This window comes from Dendrobium catenatum, unplaced genomic scaffold (assembly GCF_001605985.2).
Source record: "Dendrobium catenatum unplaced genomic scaffold, ASM160598v2 fragScaff_scaffold_740, whole genome shotgun sequence".
NCBI classification, from domain to species: Eukaryota; Viridiplantae; Streptophyta; class Magnoliopsida; order Asparagales; family Orchidaceae; genus Dendrobium; species Dendrobium catenatum.
The window spans coordinates 647,031-655,295 of NW_021319202.1; positions in this window are offsets into that span (position 1 = coordinate 647,031).

Genomic DNA, 8,265 nt, shown 5'->3' on the forward strand with positions numbered 1-8,265 from the left:
AAAGAGGAGAGTTGGGGAACAATGAGGACAGTTAGAAAGTGTGTAATGGCCCAGATTTTTAAATACCTAATAAGACTGATGAGATTTATACATAATATATTATATAAAATGCATTATATTGATATATGATAGTGATATATGACACATGACATTTATATGATAGTAATGACCCCAAAGTTTTGTTACAATTTTTATTTATTTTTATTATAAATTTGATTAAATCAAAAATCAAATTATATTACTTTTTTAATATTAATTCAATAAAACTCATGAACACTAATAGCATAAATATATTTATTTCATGTCAAAGTTATATAATTCAATAGATATTATTTATAATTTTCCTTATAATATGCTATGTAGACTAAAGATATTTAAGTTCATTTTTTAAATTAGCTACTTTTTAAATCATTCAAAATCCAACAAATTAGTCTAACTAAAGTTTAATTTGGTTTGATTTGGAAAATTGATTGGCTTCTTTAATTATTTTTTAATCTTATAACTAAAATCAATTAGTTTAGCTAATTTGTAGATCAAATCATCCAAATCAATCAAATGCACATCACTTACTATTAGATGATGACTTAAATTAAGATTGGCTTAAATTTGACTCATAAACTCATCACACTTGGCTCATCAACTACTTACTGAGCTAGCTCATAAGTTCACTTAACTCAACTACATGTCAAATCAGGCATAACGAATAGAGAAGACGAACACAAGGGAAAGTAATATAGTACAAAGGAGCCCAAGCCATCCTCAATTTCACATTGACTAAATAATAAAGATCAAGTTTTTATTCCAACTCATTTCAATGAGATTAAACTAATTTTTTTTATAAAATAAAAAATGCAGAGAGGTAAAAAGAGCTATGAAAATTAAATTATAAAAAGAAATAAAAGTACAAGAGAAATAAATTAGAAATCAATAGGCAAAGAAGCTCTTATACCAACGTTCTTTAGAGATAACCTCCCCTTTCACCAAAACAATCTCCCACGAATATTTTCCTTCATAACACTCCAAAAAAAAATACAAGAGAAATAAATACCTTTTAAGTAAGATCTCATAGCTAACAAACTTCTTAGCCTCTTCATAAGATCCTATGATAAAACTAACTTGAAAATTATTTCAAAGAGGACTTGGTCGATGGTTTTATTAAGGAGGCTATGGTTAGATTGAATGAGCAAAAAAAATTTTGACTTAAGGTTAGGCGTTACTGTTTATATTTTGACTTAGTGCTGGGTTAATGCTTTGAGATATTTATATAACAATCTCAAAATTAACCTAGCATCACGACGCTAACTTCTCCAACTATATTGCACTCCCAATATTTTTTTTTTTTTCTAAAAATTTCTTATAAAGATAGACCTCAGCGCCACAACACCTCTCCCTCAACAACACAACGCTCTCAGCTCTCAAGTGCTTCAAATGAACAGAGAAGGCAATTTCACAACACTCCCATGGACTTAAATTTTATTCATCCAGGCAGAGTGCTTAGCGCCGCAATGTATAAAATTTTCTACTAAAATCAAATTCTTAGGAATTCATAAATACCTGAATAAACATATAATTCTTATCGGGTTTATTTCAAGTATACTATGTATTGTCGTAATGAATATTACAGTAATGATTATTTTTCAAAAATTCAGAATCATTATATCTTTATAGAACTTAACAACCAGCGGAGCTTAGCAATCAGCAAAGAGTCTATAGCAATCCATAAACATTAGTGGAATTCTGCTAATTCTGAAAGATATATTATTAACTAAATATTTTCCTTAAGCATGCTTCTAATCTTTTCTACAAAAAATTAAATTTACTTAATTTATTATATGTAGAGTCTTGTTGTGTCCAGGGGTATTCGCGGCGGTAGAGAAATATAAAGTTTATCGTCTTGGCGTTGTACGAAAATCCGGCACGCAATCAGATAAGGAGAGAGGGTCTAGCATTTATGAGACACCAAGATTTTTACGTGGAAAACCCCTGAAAAGGGGAAAAAAACACGGGGCCTAACCCAGTTTGAACGAATCCACTAGTATTTGCAATCGATTACAAATGAGGCACTTCCTTAGGAGAAAGCCTTAGCTTGATGTACATCTTATAGAGTACATTACATGATGTAAATACAAAGAGCTACTATTGACATATTCGCTTTGTTGGAAGGACTGTAGTCGGAGGGCAACGGAAGTCAGGAGGACCGTAGTCAGTTGGCGACGGAGATTGGAAAGACTGTAGTCGGCGGGCGACGTAAGTCAGGAGGACCGCAGTTGGCAGGCAACGGAGGTCGGAAAGACTGTAGTCGGCGGGCGACATAAGTCAGTAGGATCGTAGTCGACGGGCGACGGATGTCGGAAAGACTGTAGTCGGCGGGCGACGTAAGTCAGGAGGACCGTAGTCGGCTGGCGACGGAGGTCGGAAGGACTGTAGTCTGACGACGAAGATCAGAAGGACATCGTCAGGTAGAAGTCCAACAATGGAAAGAAATGCATCTTCGCATAGACATCCAGCGAAGTCCGATAACCGGTACAAGCCCGACGTCGGGTAGAAACTTGGCGAAGAGTGAAGGTGCGACGTCGGGTAGAATTCCGACGTCTGTTGGTGGCAGAGGAGAACTCTTGCCTCTCTTGGTCAGAGTTTCAGAGTCATGAGGGAACTCTGTCTTTAATTGAAAGGAAATTTCCACATCCCGTGGAAGTTGGGAAGAATTCCTGCGTTCTCCCCAATATCATGCAGAATCCCGTCGTGTTCGGGCGGCAGGAACATCTCCGACGGTGGTCGAGGAGGAGATGAATCGTATTTTCCCCTTTTTCTTCTTCTTGTCTCTCTTCACTTGAGTCCCTTTGGTGTAGAATGAGGGCTCTATTTATAGTTTTTCTAGGGTGGCATAGCCCGTAAATAGGCGTGAGATCAGGGGCGAATTGGGAGTGTTTTGAATGGACGGTTGATATTGAATCCTTTGATCATGCACCGTTCGTTGGGCATTTGAAGGCCTTGATGATGTCGGAATTCGGCGATCTTGGGCTCGTTGGATTCGTCTCGTCGAGCCGTTCGATTCGAGTATAAGCTCGTCAAAATCGGAGACCGTTTGGTAACTCAAATTGCGGTTTGAACCTTCCAACAGTGCTTTGAGCCCTTGATTCGGACTCATTTGGGCTCGGATTGGGTTGATCTTGGTGTCGTTGGGTTCGTATTTCCGAGACGCTCAGTTTGACTATAAGCTCGCTGAAATCGGAGTTTGGGTGCTCCCAAAATTAAATTTTGAAGTTTCCAACTAGCTTTTGCCTCGAGATTCATGCCCGATCAAGCTAATTTTGTGATGACGTACCAAGTCTTAATATTATTTAAAAAATAATCAGATTCGTAAGAAATATTATTTAAGGATATAATGTTACCAGATGACATGTTAATTTAGATATTTAAAATTATGTCGACATTACTAGCTTGCTTTTCATACTTATCTTCAAGATTTTTATTTTAGTTTGCTCTTACACATACTTAAACTTATTTTCCCAATCAATTTGGGATTGTTTTCTTGTGCTTGAGTTATCTTGATGATATATATTTCTCTTGTATACACTACATTGAAACCAATAGTACTATTTTCTCAATGATATTTGTGATCATTATAATCTATTTAAAAAACTTAGAGCTCAATGGGGTCAACAATCCCCTTTATTTTGACAATGACAAACATACAATAAGAAACCCTTTTAAATAGGAGATTTTGAGTAATAAATCTTCCTCCTCGTAATAAGCATTTACATGTAAAAAAATTCATAAAATATTCTTTTAAAAGTATGTTAAATATGTGATCAAATGTGGGTAAAATTTTTAATTCATGATTTTATATTTAATGTTGTGGTACACTATCTAGGCTTCATTTGAGATAGCTTTCTTACTGCTTTTTAAAGTAATTTTGTAATATAAAAATTAAAATTTTTGTATTAAAAATTACTTTAAGAAGCAATGAGAAAGCCATTACAAAGAAAGCCTTAATCTTTCATGAAGTTTTCTTACAAGCTCCCCATATTTTAAATAACTATCTTGTACTAATATCCTTACAACTTCAATTTTTGGGATGGGGGCTAAGATAACTACAATGCGTGCAACATGAATATTACTATAAGTAAATTAAGAACGCCACAATATAGCACTGATGGTGCAGCAGCAAAGAAGGAGATCACCACAAAACAAACTCAATAGAACAGTAAAACCAGAGACTATGTGTAATATTCAAGAGTTAACTGTTCATCTACAGTTTACCGGATAATAAGCAAAGAAAATGCTAATTCTAGAAAAGCAAACTAAAGCAAAGATGATACTAGGACTAGTAAAAAGTAGTAACAGAAGCAGCTAATGCAGGAAACAAGGGTAGTGGCGCCTGTAGCTAAAGCAGCAATGGAAAGTGGCCAAAATGATGTTCCGCCGGCACAAGATAAGGGAGAGCGGCCTGCATCAACTGATACACACAACATATCTTAGAGGAATTTGGATTTATTGTTGTTTATGAAAAGATAGTAAGACCTTATTAGAAAAAAATAGATGAAGCATGAGGGGTAGAAAGATGACAAAGATCCTAAAGCTAAGTCTCAATTGGTTACAAAATTGGTTGTATGTAGGGCTACAAACAAAGCAAGCATTCAACAAGTTACTAATAACTTGACTCAGTTATAGGTCATTTCTAATCATTTGATTAAGAAATTAAACAAGCTTCAAATTATTTTTAAATACTTGAAGGTTAAATGATAAGCTTGAACATCTATATATTCGACTCGTTTATATTCATAAATAACATTGTTTAAAGCTTGATACAAAGCTCATTAAGAAGCTTGATTCATGGTTGATACAGAGATCAGTTCGTTTGTAGCCCTAGTTGTATGGCAAAATACATTTTAGTTATATAGATTGAACTCAATATCGCAAACAATTTTAACTTGTAGTCAACTATTAATAGAAGAACTTCATGTAGGTTTCAAATTGATGGCAATTATAATTGCTTAGTTCTATGGGAAAGAACCTCTAACTGGCTTACAAATACTTCATGCAAGTATTCAAAATCCTTCAGTGAACAACCTTGGTGAAAAGGCGATTTTGAGTCCTTGAATAAGTGCAATAGCTTTAGTATTATCGGTCGAATAATATATGTGCATAATATATCAAGTATACAAGAATGAATATTCTTCATTTTAGTTTAGACAATAAAAATCACAGTTAATGCGGGTGACACATTTGTGCAAATGTGAGCGCACTAAGTACTATTTGGTGATGGAGTAGTGCTCCTCAACCTCCCCTAGACTAAAGGGGCTTAGACAATACAAATCTACACATTGAGGAGGCCTACAATTAAGTGAATATGTAGGTAGGGCTTATATGGCCTCAAGTATGTATTAATCTCTTCCAATTTGAACATCGACAAGCTTCTTTCTTGTACTAAGATTGGGCCAGGCCACTATGACATGGCTCAGCCTAGATTAGGCCTTGTTTGGGAGGACTTTTTTACCTTTTTAAAAATTTATTTTTTAGTACAAAAATTTCTTGAAAGCAGGAAAAAATATAAAATAATTCATTCAAATATTACCAAAAAAAAAAAAAGAATTTCCGTTTGGGATCGCAAAGTGATATTTGTTCCTAAACAACCTATACTATAATGGATATTTTGTTTTTTAGTGGGGGATTAATGGATATTTTGTTGGGATCATGATGTGATAGTGATTGTTTTAGGCTTTGTTTGGGACAACTTTCTAAAATAGCTTCCTCCTACAAAAACAAATCATGAATTAAAAATTTTTGTATTAAAAAACTATTTTAGAAAGCAATAAAAAATTAATAGTATCAAATGAAACTTCAGGTAAAAAATGTACATACTCCATACTTTACTGCACGAGGGGTTTTTTTGGGGGCATATAAGCCAATTAAGACAAACACATACACACAATACATACGCAAGACTCGAACCCAAAACCTCTTAGTTGATAACCAAATTTCTCAACTAACAAACCAAGATGAGCTACGTGCACGAGCTATCATTCCCTATAACTTCTCATAATTCATGCCTACTACATTTTATTAAAGATTTCTCATACTTAATACACTAAATTTTCATTCAATGTTAAGACTTTTTTTCACACTTACATAGTTTTAGTTGAAAAAAAAAAAGTAAAAAAGAGGAATGAATAGCACTCCATCATTTGATTAGTCTCAAGCATTCATCGTTTATGTTTTATTAATTTCGATCTGCCTGGAATTGGTACAGCTTCCTATCTAATAATTACAAATTTTTAAGAATTCCAGCATGCTTACAGGCTAAATGAAATTCAATAATCAATCAGCTCAAGAATGAAAATTTTTTATGAGAATATTCTAATAAAAAATAATCATAATAAATCTCAAAGCTTTTAAATTTACTTTTAGATAAATAACTCTATACATATTGATATTACACTTTTTTTTAAAAAAATAAAAGTCGAATAAAAAAGCATGTCGATTGATTTGGAATTGCTCATCATGGACAAAGATGACAAGCCTTTTCTTAGAACGCATACAAGAAGTTGGGAGTTAAAAAACTCCCGCTAGGGCATCAAGCCCGCGACGGCTAGGGCATATCGCCGCTCGCGACGGCTGGGCATCGCGCCGCCGCCTGGACTCTCGCGACGGCTGGGCTTCGCGCCGCCGCCCGGACTCTCGTCTCCGCCGCTAGGGCTTGTTTTCTTCAGGTTGCTGTCCAGGGAAGTTTGCCCTCTCATTTTTCTGCCTTTTCCTTTCATTATGGTGGTTAGTCGTGTTTGTGACCCCGGTTTCTTGGATGGGTCCTTTAAATCCCCCGATGCAGCTCCTTTTGTACCTCCGGTTGTGACTGATGTTAGTGACCATGGTTCTCCGGTGGTGGTGCCGGAGGTGGTTTTTGGTGCAATGAATGTGGTGTACTGGTGTATTCTGATGGCTCGCTAGTTATGGGTGTTGTGAATTCTAATGGGGGTGTTCAAGGTTTAAAAGATGCAGATGGTGGTTCTGATAGTGTTATGCCTGTTGCGGTGGTGCCGGCTGAAATTGAGAAGGGAAGAGAGGAAGTTAATTTGATTACCAACAGTTTAGTTGTGGTCCCTGTAAGCGTGGTTGATTCCCAAGTGATGGCCAATTGTGTGGGTAATTCTTCTGGTTTGGATATTAGGAATCAGAATAATTGTTTGGTTGATTCGTCGGATGTGGAGTCGGATTCGCAGTCTGTTGAGTCCGACAATGATTTTATTCTTGTGCGTACTTCAAATGTTGGCTCTCGCAGAAAATTTTGGGGTAGAGGTCGACGCAGGAGATGATTTTTCGTTTCGTATGTTTGTTGATTCTTGCTGTTTCTTCTCGGGATTTGGCGGATTTACTGTTTGATTTGCTGCTACGTGAGGCTTTGGGCTATGATGTGGTTGGGGCTCGCGTCCTAGTCCTTCTTTGCTGGTGGCAACCATAGGTGTGCTTTCTCGGGGTGTGTTCTTCGCTTTCTGGAGGTTCCGTGCGGGACACACTGGACGCTGAAAGCTTTGTCTTTGTTCTGAGCTCGCTTTTGTTTTCTAATTCTCTCTGTTGTTTATTTTTTTATCTGCTAGTTTTTCTTTTTATGCTGATGTAACCTTTATTTTTGTGTTATTAATATATTTCCTATTTAAAAAAAAAATGACAAGCCTTTTCTTCTTGCTCGATTTCATAAAATGCTACAGTCAAGTGGAAGACAATAAGAGAGAAGTCATGTCATTTGATTCATTTTAGAGAGATTATTTGTGTGGAGTCCCAATGCATTCAGAAACTAATCCGGACACGTCACATCATCCAATGCATATTATTATGGTTAGTTCGGATGCGTACAGACACTGCAAGTAATAGTTTTTTCTATTTTTAAAAAGATAAAAACGCTAAGTTAGCATTACTTCCCTCTTCAGATTCCTGAGAATGATGAGAACAACCTCTCAAACAAAATTTTATAAAAAAAATCCATCATTGAAGTTGACAGCTTCCATCACTTTAGTATTCTTCTTCATCAAAAGATAAAAAAAATGTAACTTTATCAACATGCTTGTTCTTATTCATGTGAGTTTTTTAAATGATTTTATGTAAAATTAGAGATGATAACTTCACCACTAAAAAAAAAAATATTAGTGTAACAAGTGCCAAAGCTAAAGTTTCTAATCACTATGAATCATATCCACATTGAATAATTTTGCCGGCCTTTAAATTCCCAGCATTTACAAAAGACTAGTAGGTTATCCTTTCGAAATGCTT